Source organism: Nicotiana tabacum, chromosome 9 (genome assembly GCF_000715075.1).
Source record: "Nicotiana tabacum cultivar K326 chromosome 9, ASM71507v2, whole genome shotgun sequence".
NCBI classification, from domain to species: Eukaryota; Viridiplantae; Streptophyta; class Magnoliopsida; order Solanales; family Solanaceae; genus Nicotiana; species Nicotiana tabacum.
The window spans coordinates 39714330-39733199 of record NC_134088.1 but is presented as its reverse complement, the minus strand read 5'-3'; positions in this window follow the sequence as shown (position 1 = coordinate 39733199).

The window sequence follows — 18870 nt, the reverse complement described above, 5'->3', positions numbered from 1 at the left end:
AAAATAATTTATGATTTTTCAAGTAAGCAGGCAAACAATTAATTTGACGACGTATAGACACTCGTCACCTCGCCTATACGTCGTTTACATGCAATTCACATAACAAACAATTTAAGGGTTCTATTCCCTCAAGTCAAGGTTAACCCCGACACTTACCTCGCTTTGCAAATTCCAATCAATTATTCAACCACAGCTTTTTTTTTTAAATTTGCCTCTAAAATCTTCAAATCTATTCACAAACAATTCAATATATTCAATACTAATCATAGGAATTAATTCCATATGAATTTATAAATTTTTGGGATAAAATTCCGAAATTCATTAAAATATTCGGCAGTGGGACTCACGTCTCAAATCCCGAAAAAACTCGTGAAATCCGAACATTCGTTCCGATACGAGTTCAACCATACCAAATTTGTCCAATTCCGATATCAAACGGACCTTCAAATCTAAATTTTTTCGTTTTTGGAAAGTTTTACAAAAATTCCAATTTCTTCCATCTAAATTCGAAATAAATAATGAATATAGACATGGATTTGTGAAATATAATCACTTTATAATAAAGAATACTTACCCAGTTCAAAATCGTGAAAATCCTCCTTGAAATCGCCCAAATCCGAGACTCAAAACTCAAAAATGAGTAAAAATGGCTAAGACCCGATTTTATGTATTTTGCCCAGCATTTTCGCATCTGCGGTGTCTGGGCTCGCACATCGAGCTCGCATCTGCGAAAAAGGGCTGCCAGGCGAGGTTCCGCATCTGCGGACAAAATGTTGCACCTGTGACGTCTGCTTCTGCGCAAAAGGGCCGCACCTGCGAAGGCCGCATCTGCGATGGAAGTCTCGCTTCTACGAACTCGCACCTACGGTCAAAATTTCGCAGGTGCGATTATACCAGAACCCAAATTTCAGATTTTTGCTTAAGTCCAATTCTTATTCCGATTTCAATCCGTTTCACTCTCGGGGTACTCGGGACCCCGCTCGAATATACCAACAAGTCCTGTAACATAATACAGATTGACTCGAGGTCTAAAATCACATCAAACACACTGAAATTACAATTCACACCCCGATTCGAACTTTGAGTTTTAAACTTTTAATTTACAAAACTCGTACCAAAACATATTAAATGAATCCGGAATGACTTCAAATTTGGCACACAAGTCATAAATGACATAACGGAGTTGTTCAAATTTCCAGAATCGAATTCCGGCTCCGATATCAAAAAGTCAACCCCATGGTCAAACTTGGAATATTTAGCCTTTAAATTGCTAGTTCCGTTAAATGGTCATAACTTGAGCTAGGGACCTCCAAATTAAATTCCGGGCATACGCCCAAGTCCCAAATCACGATACAGAGCTACCAGAATTTTCAAAACACTGATCCGAATCTGTTTGCTCAAAATGTTGATCAAAGTTAACTTAGTTAAGTTTTAAAGCTCTATTTCCCATTTTAATCCATTTTTCACATGAAAGCTTTCCGAAAAATTATACGGACTGTGCACGCAAGTCGAGGAATGATAAATGATACTTTTCAAGGTCTTAGAACACATAATTACTTATTAAATTTAAAGATGACATTTTAGATCATCACATTCTCCACCTTTAAAACAAACGTTCGTCCTCGAACGGAGATAAAAAAAATACCTGAGCTGGAGAAAAGGTGTGGATATTTACTCCGCATCTCCGACTCGGACTCCTAGGTAGATGCCTCTACCGGCTGACCTCTCCATTGCACCCGAACTGAAGGATAACTTTTTGACCTCAACTGTCAGACCTGCCGGCTAGAATAGCCACCGGCTCCTCCTCGTAAGTCAAATCTTTGTCCAATTGGACTGAGCTGAAATCTAACACATGGGACGGATCACCATGATATTTCCGGAGCATAGACACATGGAACACCGGATGAACCGCTAATAAACTAGGTGGTAATACAAGCCTGTAGGCTACTTCACCCACCCTTTCAAGAATTTCAAAGGGTCCGATATACCTAGGGCTCAACTTGCCCTTCTTTCCGAACCTCATTACACCTTTCATAGGTGAAACCCGGAGCAATATTCGTTCTCCAACCATGAATGCAATATCACGAACTTTACGGTCGGCATAACTCTTTTGCCTAGACTGAGCTGTGCGAAGTCGATCCTGAATAATCTTGACCTTATCCAAGGCATCCTGTACCAAATCGGTACCCAACAACCGAGCCTCTCCCGGTTCAAACCAACCAACTGGTGATTGGCATCGCTTTCCGTATAATGCCTCATATGGAGCCATCTAAATACTCGACTGGTAGCTATTATTATAAGCAAACTCCGCAAGTGGCAAGAATTGATCCCAAGAACCTCCAAAGTCTATAACACAAGCGCGGAGCATATCTTCCAATATCTGAATAGTGCGCTCTGACTGTCCATCTGTCTGTGGATGAAATATTGTACTCAACTCCACCTGCGTGCCTAACTCATGTTGTACAGCCCTCCAGAAATGTGAGGTAAATTGCGTACCTCGATCTGAAATAATAGAAACGGGCACACCGTGAAGGCGGACAATCTCACGAATATAAATTTCAGCTAACCTTTCTGAAGAATAGGTTACTGCCACTGGAATGAAATGGGCTGACTTGGTCAACCTGTCCACAATGACCCAAACTGCATCAAATTTTCTCTGAGTCCGTGGGAGCCCAACAACAAAATCCATAGTGATACACTCCCACTTCCACTCAGGAATTTCTAATTTCTGAAGCAAACCACCAGGTCTCTGATGCTCGTACTTAACTTGCTGATAATTCAGATACCGAGCTACATGTGCAACTATATCCTTTTTCATTCTCCTCCACCAATAATGTTGCTGCAAATCTTGATACATTTTAGCGGTACCTGGATGAATAGAATACCTAGAATTGTGTGCCTCTTCGAGAATTAATTCACGAAGCACATCCACATTAGGCACACAAATACGACCCTACATTCGCAGAACTCCATCTTCCCCCACAGCAACCTGTTTAGCATCACCGTGTCCTTAAGGACATGTAAATGAGGATCATCATACTGCCTCTCTCTGATGCGCTCATATAAAGAAGATCGAGCGACTGTACAAGCTAGAACCCGACTGGGTTCTGAAACATCTAACCTCACGAACTGATTAGCCAAAGTCTGAACATCTGCAGCTAATGGCCTCTCACCAACCGGAATATACGCAAGACTGCCCATACTCACAGCCTTTCTACTCAAAGCATCGGCCACCACATTGGCCTTTCCGGGGTGATACAAAATGATGATAACATAGTCTTTCAACAACTCCAACCATCATCTCTGCCTCAAATTAAGATCTTTTTGTTTGAACAGATACTGAAGGCTACGATGATCAGTAAATACCTCACACGATACACTGTAGAGGTAATGCCTCCAAATCTCCAGCGCATGAACAATGGCTGCCAATTCTAAGTTATGAACAGGATAATTCTTCTCGTGAACTTTCAACTGCCGTGACGCATATGCAATTACCTTGCCATTTTGTATTAATACTGCACCAAGCCCAATGTGAGATGCGTCACAATATACCGTATACGATCCTGAACATGTGGGTAATACCAATACTGGCGCCGTAGTCAAAGCAGTCTTGAGCTTTTGAAAGCTCAACTCACACTCGTCTGACCATCTGAATGGAACACCCTTCTGAGTTAGTCTGGTCAATGTGCTTGCTATAGATGAAAATTCTTCCACGAACCGACGATAATAATCTGCCAAACCTAGGAAACTCCGGATCTCTGTAACCGAAGTAGGTCTAGGCCAATTCTGAACAGCCTCAATCTTCTTAGGATCCACCTTTATGCCTTCTGTCGATACAACATGTCCCAAAAAGGCAACTGAGTCTAACCAACACTCACATTTTGAAAATTTGGCATATAATTGATTATTCTTCAAGGTGTAAAACACACTTCGAAGATGCTGCTCATGCTCCTCTCGACTGCTGGAGTAAATCAAGATATCATCAATGAATACAACCACAATAAAATCCAAATAAGGCTTGAACACCCGATTTATCAAATCAATAAATGCTGCTGGAGCATTTGTCAACCCAAATGACATCACTAGAAATTCGTAATGCTCATACCGAGTCCGAAAAGCTGTCTTAGGGACATCAGATGCCCTAATCTTCAACTGATGGTAACCAGATCTCAAATCAATTTTCGAAAATACCTTGGCACCTTGAAGCTAATCAAATAAGTCATCAATTCTTGGCAGCGGATATTTGTTTTTGATAGTGGCCTTGTTCAACTGCCGATAATCTATACACATCCGCATAGAGCCATCTTTCTTCTTTACAAATAATCCTGGTGCACCCCAGGGAGAGACACTGGGTCTAATGAATCCCTGATCAAGCAAGTCTTGTATCTACTCTTTCAATTCTTTCAACTCTGGCGGGGCCATACAGTATGGTGGAATAGAAATGGGCTGAGTGCCCGGAACCAAATCAATACAGAAGTCAATATCTCTGTCGGGTGGCATCCCCGGAAATCTGCAGGAAATACTTCTAAAAATTCACGAACAACTGGTACTGAGTCCATAGAAGGGACATCCGCACTAGGATCGCGAATATAAGCCAAATAGGCTAGACACCCTTTCTCGACCATACGCCAAGCTTTTATATAAGAAATAACCCTGCTGGCAGAATGGCCAGAAGTTCCTTTCCACTCTAACCGAGGTAACCCCGGCATAGCTAGGGTCACTGTCTTGGAATGACAGTCCAATATAGCATGGTAAGGAGACAACCAATCCATACCCAAGATGATATCAAAATCTACCATATCAAGAAGTAGAAGATCTACACTGGTCTCAAGATTACCAATAGTAACCACACACGAATGATAGACATGATATACTATAACAGAGTCTCCCACCGGTGTAGATACACATACAGAAGCACTCAGAGAATCACAAGGCATAACCAAATATGAAGCAAAATAGGAGGACACATAGGAATAAGTAGATCTTGGATCAAATAGAACTGAAGCATCTCTATGGCAAACTGGAATAATACCTGTGATCACAGGATCAGATGACTCGGCCTCAGGCCTAGCTGGAAAAGCATAAAATCGGGGCTGGGCCCTACCACTCTGAACTGCATCTCTGGGATGGCCTCTAACTGGCTGGCCTCCACCTCAAACGGTCTGACCTCTACCTCTAATGGCCTGACCTCCACCTCTAATGGCCTGACCTCCACCTCTAACTGCCTGACCTCTACCTCTAGCTGGCTGAGCAGGCAGTGAAGCAACCGGTGCCGGTATGATGGCACGAGAATCTTGTCGAGATCTGTTACTCGCCAATCTAGGGCAATACCTCCTGATGTGACCAATGTTACCACACTCATAACACCCATCCTGATGTCGTGGCTGCTGAAGTTGAAGCTGACCCAGATGGGCCGGATAACCACTGTAGTAACTCTGGAGTGGTGGTGCACTAATAGGAGCTGAATGTGCACTGAATACTGGCTGCCTAGAGTAAGGCATAATAGGACCGTGACTCCCTGAAGCACCGGGAGATACATGAAGTGCTGAATGAAATGGTCTGGGAGGATGACTGATAATCGGCTTAATGTATGCATATTTTGATATATATCACCTCACATTTTACTCATGTCTCGAAGATTTGAGATGTTTAATATGATTATTTGTGCTAAATTTTGGTATTTCTATGTGTAGGAATCATTCGGATGCAATTTGGGATGAAAGGGTGCGAATTGGAGCGAAATCGGGACAAAATCGCAAAAATGGAAATTTGAGGGCCACAGCCAGCATGGGGCACTGGCTGTGGCGCACTTTACAGAGACCAAAAAGTTTAAGCGCCAGGGCCAGCGCCCCACGCTGCCGTGGACGCTCAAGACGGGAAGTTTCCTTTTTGGACTAGGACTCGGTTAGTTCGACCCCTAGACGCCCCCAACTCATATAAAAGCCAACCTAAACCTATTTTTGAAAGGAGGACGTGATTTAGAGAGAAGAGGGAGGCGCAAAACACTCGAAAGCAAGGATTTGATCAATTCTTCCATCCCTTTCCTAGTATTCATTGATTTTATGTTTGAAAACATTATTTTTGATGATTGTATGAACACGAGTGGCTAAGAAACTTATTGTTCTAGGGTCATGGGTATACATGAATGTTGATGTAACGTGTTTAATTTGACAAAGTTGATTTTATCATATTGGGTTATTTATTTAATTCTGTTTTTAATTATTTTACTGAGTAGCTAACAGTGAAATACTATCTACGAATCTAGAGTTGAACTCGAAAGTGGGAACTCAAGATTGCATATAGAATTAAATAGAGCAAGTTCTTGAACCAAGGCATCGGGGAACGGATTCGCAATTAGGATAGAAATATACCTAATTGTCTTGCTCGATTGAAATACAGGAAGTGTAAATGCATTCTTGTTAATATTAATTCCATAGACATATAGGCATTAAGTTAGCTTGAATAGGCGAGTAAGAACTCGACAGATTCTTATGAGTAATATCAACCCTGTCAATCAACGATCCAGATAAATCAATTAGTTATTTTAAGCTAAGAATGCAACATGATTGTTAGATAACCCGTGACCCTGGAATATTATCTCCCATTGATTGTTATTTAAAACTATTTAAGTGTTGTGTTGAATTCTAGTATTTCATTAATTGATAGTTTTTAGGTCTTAAATTAGACAATTATCTATTTTATAAGAAATCGCTGGAATCGATAAGCTATTTGAGTTTAAATTAGTCAAAAGTAATTCATAAGTCTTCGTGGGAACGATACTTTATTCACTACTCTATAACTCGACGACCACGTATACTTGCGTGAGTGTGTTTGGTCGCAACAAGTTTCTGGCGCCGTTGCCGGGGACTTAGAAATTAGCTACTTGACTGAGTTAAGCTTTTATTACTTATTAGTTCAAGTTTTAATTTTTAGTTTGCCTTGTTTGTGTTAACGCAGGATCTTTTCTTGAATGCGGAGGAGTAGAAGTGCAAATAACCTCCTTCCTTTTGATCCAGAAATTGAACGAACACTTCATAGAGTGAGGAGGGAAGTCGAAGCTAGAACGAGAATAGAAAGAGAGTTGGACATCGTAGTTCAACCACAGCCAATAGAGATGGCAGGTAATGAGGAGCGTCCGGTGATAGAAGCCGCAAGGCCCAATCTTGCTAATATGACTTAGGCTATCGTAAAGCCTGATATCACGGGGCATTTTGAACTCAAATAGTACATGGTACAGCTGATTCAGTCCACAGGGCAATATGTGGGTCTATCTTATGAAGACCCGCAGAGGCACATTCAGAACTTCTTGGAAATTACGGACACTTACAATTATCCGAACGTTTCCAAGGACTATGTCAGGCTGACACTATTTTCCTTTTCATTGTTGGGGGAAGCTAAGGAATGGTTGCAAAAGGAGCCTGTGAACTCAATCCACACTTGGGATGATTTAGCAAGGAAATTCCTAATTAAATTTTTCCCTACTAAGAAGACAAAATCGCTGAGGAGCCAAATTCTTGGGTTCCAACAATGGGATGGCGAGACACTTCGTCAAGCTTGGGAAAGATACAAGAAGCTACTCAGAGACTGCCCACATCATTGTCAGACTAATGAGGTATTGGGTCACACTTTTGTTGATGGGCTAGACGAGGCATCAAAGATGAATCTTGATTCAGCTTGTGGGGGTAGTTACATGGCAAGGCCGTATAGTGAAATACAACTCTTGCTAAATAACTTCACTGCTAATGACCATAATTGGCAAGGAGATGGGGACGCAAGAAGAGCAATTAAACAGAAGGCAGCCGGGGTGATTGAGCTTGATGACTTCTCAGCCATGAGAGCAGACATTGCAAAGCTAGCAAACTAGATGAACAGAATGACAATGCAACAAACACTACAGATGCAGCATGTACAGCAGATGTCTATTTGCTGCAAACTATGTGGTTACAGTCATATGAGTGACATGTGTCCCACGAATCCTGAATCTATATACTATGTGGGGCAACAAAACAGAGGTCAGATGAATCAGCATGCACAATATGGGAACACTTACAATTCAAGTTGGAGGAATCATCCTAACTTCTCATGGGGAGGAAATCAACAGAATCAGAACCAGTATAGGTCCCAAGGAAATTTCAATCAACCTCAGAAACCACCCCTACAAACAGAAGAGAGTACGAATGACTTGCTGAAGAAGTTGTTGCTTGATAATCAACATCTCAGGACCGATTTCAGAAATCTTGAGAGGCAAATGGGACAGTTAGCAACAAATCAAAACACTAGAACTGCAGGCGCTCTTCCCAGTGATATAGAGAAGAACCCTCAAGTTAATGCAGTTACACTCAGAAATGGGAGGGAACTAGAAGAAGTGCCAAAGAAGAGAAAGAACAAACCTATACCTGAGAGGGAGTTGATCCCTAAGTCAATACACGAGTCAAAGAAAAATGATGCAAGTTTAGAGTGAATGGAGGCTGCAAGGCCACCACCACCTTTCCCTCAGAGATTGCAAAAAAAGAATGACGATCACATGTTCAACAAATTTCTCTCTATGTTGAGTCAGGTTCAATTAAATATTCCATTAGTGGATGTACTTCGTGAAATTCCAAAGTATGATAAGTACATAAAAGATATAGTGGCTCACAAGAGGAAATTGACTGAGTTCGAGACAGTTGCACTTACTGAGGAGTGCACTTCAAGGGTCCAAAACAAGCTTCCTCAAAAGCTTAAGGATCCTGGCAGCTTCAGCATTCCAGTGCGAATTGGTAATATTAATATGGGTCGTGCTCTTTGTGATTCGGGTGCGAGCATAAATCTGATGCCATTGTCCTTGTTTAAGCAATTGGGTCTGGGAGCTCCAAGACCAACCATTGTGATGCTGCAATTAGCTGATAGGTCCATAGCCTACCCTGAAGGAGTGATTGAAGATGTGTTGCTGCAAATTGGGAAATTTATCTTCCCAACTGACTTCATTATTCTAGATTTTGAGGCTGATGAACAAGTTCCAATCATATTGGTACGACCTCTCTTGGCTACTGGTGATGCAATAATTAAAGTGCGAGAAGGGAAATGATTTGAGGGTGGACAACGAAGAAGCAATCTTCAATGTCTACAAAGCAATCCAACTTCCCCGCCACTATAAGGAACTCTCTATGATATCTGTTGTGGAGGTGGATGAGCAACTTCTTGACACGAGTGTATATCTAGATGACTCTCTAGAAAAAGCAATCATGTTGTTTTATAGCTTAATGATTGATGATGAGGTTGAGAAGATGATGCATATCCTAGATGCATCATGTGCTTACATGCAAGGAATACACCCGTTTGAGCACCTGAATAGGCCAAGTGGCCCCCTTCCAAAGCCGTCAATTGAAGAAGTTCCAAAATTGGAGCTTAAACCCCTCCCCCCCCACCTTCAATATGCTTATTTGGGTAGTTCTGACACTTTACCTGTTATTGTTTCTTCTGACTTGTCTAAATTGCAGGAATAAAAGTTGTTGAGAGTGCTACGTGAGCACAAGCGAGCAATTGGGTGGACGATGTCTGACATCAAAGGCATTAGTCCAGCTTTCTACATGCATAAAATCCTCATGGAGGACGGACACAAGCAAAGTGTAGAGCAACAACGCCGCCTAAATCCAATCATGAAAGAGGTGGTAAGAAAAGAAGTGATTAAGTGGCTTGATGCAGGTATTGTATTCCCAATCTCTGATAGCAAATAGGTAAGCCCCGTTCAATGTGTGCCAAAGAAAGGTGGGATGACTGTAGTGGTTAATGAAAATAATGACTTAATTCCTACAAGAACTGTCACTGGGTGGAGAATTTGCATAGATTATAGAAAATTAAACAATGCCACTCGAAAGGACCACTTTCCCCTCCCTTTCATTGACCAAATGCTTGATAGGTTAGTAGGCCAGGAATACTACCATTTCCTAGATGGTTATTAGGGGTATAATCAGATTGTTATAGCCCCAGAGGACTAAGAGAAAACCACATTTACGTGTCCCTATGGCACATATGCGTTCAAGAGAATGCCCTTTGGTCTCTGTAATGCACCTGCGGCATTTCAAAGGTGTATGATGGCTATTTTTACTGACATGGTTGAAAGATTTGTGGAAGTATTCATGGATGATTTTTCTGGGTTTGTGTATTCTTTTGATAATTGTTTAATGAACCTTGATAAAGTGCTAGCTAGGTGTGAAGAGACAAACTTGGTACTCAACTGGGAAAAGTGCCATTTCATGGTACGTGAAGGTATAGTCTTGGGGCACAAGGTGTCAAAAGATGGTCTACAGGTGGATAAAGCAAAGGTGGAGGCGATTGAAAAATTGCCCCCACCGACATCCGTCAAAGGCATTCGCAGTTTCTTGGGCCATGCAGGTTTTTATCGTCGATTCATTAAAGATTTTTCAAAAATTTCTTCTCCGTTATGCAGGCTTCTAGAGAAAGATGTCACCTTCAAGTTTGATGATACATGTCTGAAAGCATTTGAGGAGCTGAAGGGAAGGTTGGTGACTGCACCAATTATCATCGCCCCAGATTGGGGACTGCCATATGAGTTGATGTGCGATGCAAGTGACATAGCAATCGGAGCTGTTTTGGGGAAAAGAAGGGATAAAATATTTTACTCCATTTATTATGCGAGCAAAACTATGAATCCAGTTCAGATGAATTATACAGTTACTGAAAAAGAGTTGCTTGCAGTGGTGTGGGCGTTTGACAAGTTCAGATCTTATCTAGTGGGAACCAAAGTTATCGTCTACACAGATCATTCAGCTATCAGATACTTGTTTGAAAAGAAAGATGCCAAGCCGAGGCTGATTCGTTAGGTCCTCATCTTGCAAGAATTTGACTTAGAGATCCGAGATCGAAAAGGGACAGAAAATCAAGTAGCTGATCACTTGTCCAGATTAGAAAGTAGGAACCATGTAGCTGAAGGAGAGTCAATCAAAGAAACATTTCGTGATGAGCAGCTATTAGCAGTCACCTCAGGTAAAGCCCCATGGTATGCGGATTATGTGAATTTTATTGCAAGTGGGGTGACACCACTAGAATTAACACCTGATAATAGAAGAAGATTCTTACATGATGTGAGGCTCTACATATGGGATGAGCCATTCTTATATAGGCAATGCGCAGATCAGTTGGTGCGAAGGTGTGTTCCTGAAGAAGAGATGAATGCAATATTGCATGGTTGTCATGCTTCGCCATATGGAGGTCATCACGGCGGGGATAGAACCGCCCAAAAAGTGCTACAATCAAGTTTCTATTGGCCAAAATTGTTTAAGGATGCACATGCCTTTGTTAAAAATTATGACAGATGCCAAAGAACCGGAACTATCACAAGGAAGCACGAGATGCCCTTGCAAAATATTCTGGCAGTAGAGCTTTTTGATGTTTGGGGGATTGATTTCATGGGACCGTTCCCATATTCTAATGGGCACAGGTACATCTTGGTGGCGGTCGACTATGTTTCTAAGTGGATGGAGGCCATTGCTCTTCCTACTAATGATGCAAAGGTAGTGGTAAGCTTTGTAAAGAAGAAGATCTTCACGCGCTTTGGGACTCCAAGAGTGTTAATAAGCGACGGAGGAACTCACTTTTGTAACAAATTGCTGAATAATGTTCTTACAAAGTATGGAGTTAAGCACAAAGTTTCCACTGCCTATCATCCTCAAACGAGTGGTCAAGTAGAAGTTTCAAACAGAGAAGTAAAGCAGATTCTGGAGAAAACAGTAAGTGGAAATAGAAAAGATTGGGCAGGGAAGCTGGATGATGCATTATGGGCATATCGAACTGCATACAAGACTCCCATAGGTACTTCTCCGTACAGGTTGGTTTATGGGAAGGCATGCCACTTGCCCATCGAGCTTGAACATAAAGCTTATTGGGCGATCAAAAAGCTAAATATGGATATGGACTTAGCTGGTGAAAATAGGTTGCTGCAACTCAACGAGCTTGATGAATTTCGATTGCACGCATATGAAAATGCCAAATTATATAAAGAAAAGATGAAGAGGTGGCATGACAAGCACATTCAACATCGAGAGTTTGAGTCGGGTCAAGAAGTTCTCTTGTTCAATTCAAGGTTGAAGCTATTCCCTGGAAAGCTTAAGTCTCGTTGGGCAGGTCCTTTTGTTGTGGTAAGTGTGAGGCCTCACGGAGCGGTGGAACTGCATGATACGAGATCAAGTGGTACCTTCTTGGTAAATGGCCAGAGAATAAAACATTATTGGGGTGGTGACATTGCACGTCACAAAACCTCACTGGACTTAGCAGATGCTTAAACATGTGTTGAGTCGTGCCGCGACGTTAAATTAGGCGCTCGTTGGGAGGCAACCCAATTTTTACCGCTTTTGAAGCATAGTTTTTTTTTCTTTTGTAGGCAATAATATTTTCTTTGTAGGTTGAAATGGTGTGGAATGTATATATTGAGTGCTCGGATACTCGGGATTGTAAAAAAAAATATAAAAAAAAAAATCGGCGAAGTGAGCGCCCAGGCCAGCGCCCCACGCTGCCTGGGGCGCACTTTGCAGTATCCTCGATGCTTCAGCGCCATCCCCAGCGTGGGGCGCTGGGCTGGTGGTCATGGTGAGTAAGTTTTGTTTTAATTTTCGTTTTCTTTATTTAATTAAAAATACCCTACCCAATTACCCATATACACTCACAACCCAACCCATACCCAATTACCCAAACCCATTCCCCCACCTAAATTAGAGACAACCCAACCCAAAACCCCCATTCTCTTCAAAACAAAAAAACACATGAACACTTCTTCTTCCTTTTCCCCTTTTCTCTCAAATTTTAATATTCTTCAATATTTCTTGCTCAATTTCATCCCAAGACTCTAAGGTTGCTATGGCTCGTGATGATGCCGCTAAAGGAAAAGGGGTGGGGAAGTCCTCCACTACTGCTCCCCCTCCAAAGAAACGCAAGCAAGGCGAGAGATCCTCCCGACAAGCCAAGGGAAAGCAACAGGCTAGCGGGTCTACGAGGCCACCACGGCATCGAGTGGAACTTGTTCGGGATGACGCCATCAAATGGCATGATACTTTTGTTCCATATGGGAGATATGTGTCTGAAATGGGGATAAATGTGAAGGCTTTAGAACGGAACTTCCCAGATATACTTGCTACATTGATTGAAAAGAAAATGGATAAGCTCCTCGAATGTCCGGGCCCGGCAAATCTCAGCATGGTAAGAGAGTTATATGCCAACTGGAACAAGAAAAATGACATGTCGTGGGTCAGAGGAAAGGAGATTCCAATGGATAGGGAAACCTTGTGTCATTTTTGGGAGTTGATAGTCCTAACCCATAAAGGCTTCGAAAGTTCATCAAAAGTCCAAGCTACCAAGCAATACGTCACACACTTTGTGGCATTGATTCTAATGCAAAATGGACGTGAACTAAGGGAAATATTCAACTTGAAATGCTCCGTTTCGACTTCAACAAAACGGCCAAGGTTTGGCAAAACTTTGTGCAAGCTAGATTAATGCCCGTTGAACATAATACTGAGTGCACTCGAGCTCGAGTGTGCGCGATCTACTTTTTGATGACCGGGCGCCCCATAAATGTGGGTGAGCTCATGCTTGGGGAGATGACCCGCACCCGTTTTGGAGGAAGGATAAAAAGGTTTTTTTTTTTGCAACACCTTAACACAATACATGCTCTCTCGTGGGGTACCAGAGTACCCTGGCTATGATGAGGTAGTGGAGGCACCCACAGCATTGTTAGACATCACATCCATGCTAGAACCCACATCCAAGCTCACCCAAGCTGCTAGGAATGAGAGGGACGAAAATTTCAACAGGTATCTTTACAAATCCCTCAATGTTATTATGAGCAAGCTTGGGGTGTCAGATGAGGAGCGCACGCAATTGCGAAGTGATCTCTCCAGTTCTTCCAAGGAGATGTTGGGCATAGCACCAGGCAGTCCCGTTCATCCATCTGAGATGAAAACACTGACAAAGAATCTGATAATGAGGATGTGGATGATGATGAAGTTATGGGACCAATGGCTTTGGTACCTTTTGGAGATGATGATGAGCCCATTGCCGCAGCTGGTTGGCATCCTGATGAGGTAGACTCCGACTAACAGGGAGTTCTTTCTTTCCACCTTACCTTATTTTTGAATTTATTAAGCATTGGGGACTATGCATTATTTAAATGTAGGGTGGAGGGAATACTCCTTGAATTGTATATAATTTTTAGTGTTATTATTTTTTTTTCTTCTCTTTTATCACCTTTTAGCTTAGTTTAAGACTAACATAGTCTAATTAGCTAGATAAAAAAATAAAAAAATAAACAAAAACTTGGGACTTTTCCCGACGATGGATCTGTTGGACAATTTTCTTGAGGGATTAAAGTCCGATTAAAAATACCAAAAAGATTTCCTTTTATTTTTTTTAGGTAGTTAGGTAATATCCCTTGGTTTTTCTTTCGACATCGGTTCTTTTCCAAGGGTGTAGCTCGAACCAAAAAATTTAGTTTAGTTTTTGTTTTTAAGAGTAGGATAAGGGAGAAAATCGAGATTGCTCTGAGGTACCTGTTGACATGTTTGGTGTTGGCAAGTTAAGTTAGGACATGCGCTCTGTCTTCCTGCATATATTATTTAAATTGTAATGCCCAAGTAAATTAAGTAGCCTACTCTTTGACGCCTTTTTCTTAGTTGATTGACTTGTATGCCACCTAGTGCAGTGTTGCTTAAACAATTGTCAACTTGATATGCCTGCTTAACTTGAGAGTCACACAGAACCGTCTTGAGTGAGTCAAGTGCCATGTGTGTGTAAGGATTGTTGATATTCTGTGCTATCTTGTGTAGTCTAAAACTTGCCCTGTGTGTTAATCAACGCGAAATCATTAAGTTGTGCTAGTCTAGGAGATGACATAGGCGTTTCTTGCTTGACCATAAAGGTGCTTGTCACTGACAAATAAAATTTTCCCATTGCTAGCCCCTTTGAGCCTATAGACCGTTTCCTTGGCAATCACATTACAAGCCGTACTCCTAATTGTTCTTAAGGTGAGATTGTTGAACCTTTACCTCCTAAGGCACTTAGTTGCTAAAAGAAGTAAGGTGAGAGATTACGAAGTGGCTTCCGAGTGGAACCATGGAAGGGCCCTTAAGGTGCACTAAAATTGTGAATAAAGGTCACTAGTTTATGAACTTCAGTGTATGGAGTGTGTGGAAAAAAAAAAGGCAGAGAGGAAAATTTTCGCAAGAAAAAGCAAACAAAAGTGCAAATAATGTAGAAATATACACACCTCCTAATCTCTCTCACTTGTGCTAGTGAATCCATAGAGGTGCTTGATGGAAAAGAGGTCTATGTTAGTTATGGTGTATGACAAGTGAATGGGTTGAGAAGATATTGCGCTTGAATTGTGAGTGTAGTGTATTAAAGTGCTTAGGAGGGTTAGTCACTATTCCTAAATGTATCCTACTCGTCCCTTAGCCTACATTACAACCTTAAAGTCCTAATTGATCCTAGATTTAGCTAGCTTAGATTAGTAGAGATATACACTACGGGCAAGCTTATGGTGAGTGAATGTTGTTCAATTGTGTGATGTTCTTAATTTATGTTCAATGACATATTTAAATTTACGGACTACTTTGATATTCACTCTTTTGCTTGTGGTGAGGGCACTTGATTTCATGACGGATTGGTGAAATTGTACACTTTCTTGTGTTGGGTAAGTGCGTGTATTGAGGATGCTTAGTGGTAACGAGTCTTCTCTTGAGGTAAGGTGGTTGTGGAGAGGTTGCTTGAGTTGATTGAGTTGGTTGAAAAACATTGAGTATACTTGAGCTATTTAAAAACGGGAAGAATGTGAAATTTGTGTGTCCATGCCTAATCGCCGACATCGATCATAGTCAAAAGGTAGGTTGTTTGAGTGAATTAATTGTGAGGTCCTCTTTCATAGTGCTAAGCACGTTTTGGGGGTGCTAATATAGTTCCATTGTTCGAGGACGAACAAGAGTCTAAGTGTGGGGTGTTGATAATCGGCTTAATGTATGCATATTTTGATATATATCACCTCACATTTTACTCATGTCTCGACGATTTGAGATGTTTAATATGATTATTTGTGCTAAATTTTGGTATTTCTATGTGTAGGAATCATTCGGATGCAATTTGGGATGAAAGGGCGCGAATTGGAGCGAAATCGGGACAAAATCGCAAAAATGGAAATTTGAGGGCCACAGCCAGTGCAGGGGCGCTGGCTGTGGCACACTTTACAGAGACCAAAAAGTTTGAGCGCCAGGGCCAACGCCCCACGCTGCCCTGGATGCTCAAGACGGGAATTTTCCTTTTTGGACTAGGACTCGGTTATTTCGACCCCTAGACGCCCCCAACTCATATAAAAGCCAACCTAAACCTATTTTTGAAGGGAGGATGTGATTTAGAGAGAAGAGGGAGGTGCAAAACACTCGAAAGCAAGGATTTGATCAATTCTTCCATCCCTTTCCTAGTATTCATTGATTTTATGTTTGAAAACATTATTTTTGATGATTGTATGAACATGAGTGGCTAAGAAACCTATTGTTCTAGGGTCATGGGTATACATGAATGTTGATGTTTGGTGTTTAATTTGACAAAGTTGATTTTATCATATTGGTTTGTTTATTTAATTCTGTTTTTAATTATTTTACTGAGTAGCTAACAGTGAAATACTATCTACGAATCTAAAGTTGAACTCGAAAGTGGGAACTCTAGATTGCATATAGAATTAAATAGAGCAAGTTCTTGAACCCGGGCATCGGGGAACGGATTCGCAATTAGGATAGAAATATACCTAATTGTCTTGCTCGGTTGAAATACAGGAAGTGTAAATGCATTCTTGTTAATATTAATTCCATAGACATATAAGCATTAAGTTAGCTTGAATAGGCGAGTAAGAAATCGACAGATTCTTATGAGTAATATTAACCCTGTCAATCAACGATCCAGATAAATCAATTAGTTATTTTAAGCTAAGAATGCAACATGATTGTTAGATAACCCGTGACCCTGGAATATTATCTCCCATTGATTGTTATTTAAAACTATTTAAGTGTTGTGTTGAATTCTAATATTTCATTAATTGATAGTTTTTAGGTCGTAAATTAGACAATTATCTATTTTATAAGAAATCGCTGGAATCGATAAGCTATTTGAGTTTAAATTAGTCAAAAGTTAATCATAAATCTTCTTGGGAACGATACTTTATTCACTACTCTATTACTTGACGACCATGTATACTTGCGTGAGCGTGTTTGTTCGCAACAATGACCCCTACCAAAATTACCCCGGCCTCCAGACGAGGCACCACTCTAACCACCGAACTGACGAGGCCTCTTATCGGACCTCTGCCCTCTTTCCTGTGAAAGAACCATCTCGATCCTCCTTGCGACATTAGCAGCCGCCTGAAAAGAAATCTCACTTCCAGTCTCCTTGGCCATCTGAAGTCTGATAGGGTGAGTGAGTCCCTCAATGAACCTCCTCATTCTCTCTCTCTCCGTAGGTAGTAAAAGGAGAGCATGGCGGGCCAAATCCACAAAACGGGACTCATACTGAGTAACAGTCATACTGCCATGCTGTAGACGCTCAAATTGCTTGCGGAATTCCTCTCTCAGTGTGATAGGGAGGAACTTCTCCAGAAATAGCTGAGAGAACTTCTCCCAGGTAAGTGTAGGTGATCCGACTAGTCGGGTCAATGTATAATCTCTCCACTACCTCTTGGCAGAACCCGTCATCTGGAATACAGCAAAATCAACTCCATTGGTCTCAACTATACCCATGTTTCGCAGCACCTCGTGACAGCGTTCAAGATAATCTTGTGGGTCCTCAAAAGGTGTACCACTGAAGTGAACTGGAAAGAGCTTAGTAAACTTATCCAGTCTCAATAAGGCCTCAAAAGACATGGCGGGCCTATCACCGGTCTGTGCCGCAATAACTGGCTGAACTACCCCAAATGGCGGGGCTGCTGGAGCCTGATTCTGGGGAGCCATCTACTCCGCGGCGAGAGTAGTGGGAGTTTGTGATCCTCCCCCAGCCTGTGAGACGGCTGGTGCCACTGGAAATATACCATTCTGGGCTACACCCTCCATAAGACTCACCAATCGGACTAGAGCGTCCTGAAGCACTGGAGTGGCTATGAATCCTTCTGGGGCCTGAACTGGTCCAACTGGTACATTCTAAACTGGGACCTCCTCCTGAAGGTCTATCTGAGGTTCTTCAACAGGTGCTGCTTCTCGAGCTCTGGACTGAGCTCTACCTCGGCCTCTAGCACGACCTCAACCTCGACTTCTACCCCTGGCCATAGTTGCCACCGGGGGTTCTAGTCCCTGTCCATCGGTAGAGGTATTACGCGTTCTCACCATCTGCGAGAGAATAAGAGTAGAATAGTTCAATCATCGATGATAGAATAAAATCACACGATAGAATAAGAAAGAAGTGATATTGTTCCTAAACTTCATAGCCTCTGAGAGATAAGTACAGACGTCTCCGTACCTATCCTTCAGACTCTACTAAACTTGCTCGTGACTCGTAAGACCTATGTAACCTAGTGCTCTGATACCAACTGTCACGACCCAAAATTCCCACCTTCGAACCGTGATGGCGCCTAACATTTCACTTGCTAGGAAAGCCAACGTTAGAATAATATTATCTATTTTTAAAACAATTTTAAATTTATTAATAATAAGGAAACAAATGCGGAAGCAAAATTTGAAATATAGTGAAATAATCCATCAAACAACGGTGTCTAAATGCCATCCCAGAATTGGTGTCACAAGTGCAAGAGCTTCTAGAATAAATATAAATAAAGGTCTGAATAATATAAAGCTGTCTGGAAATAAACACACAGCTAAAGTACAATAGACGGGGACTTCAAAACTG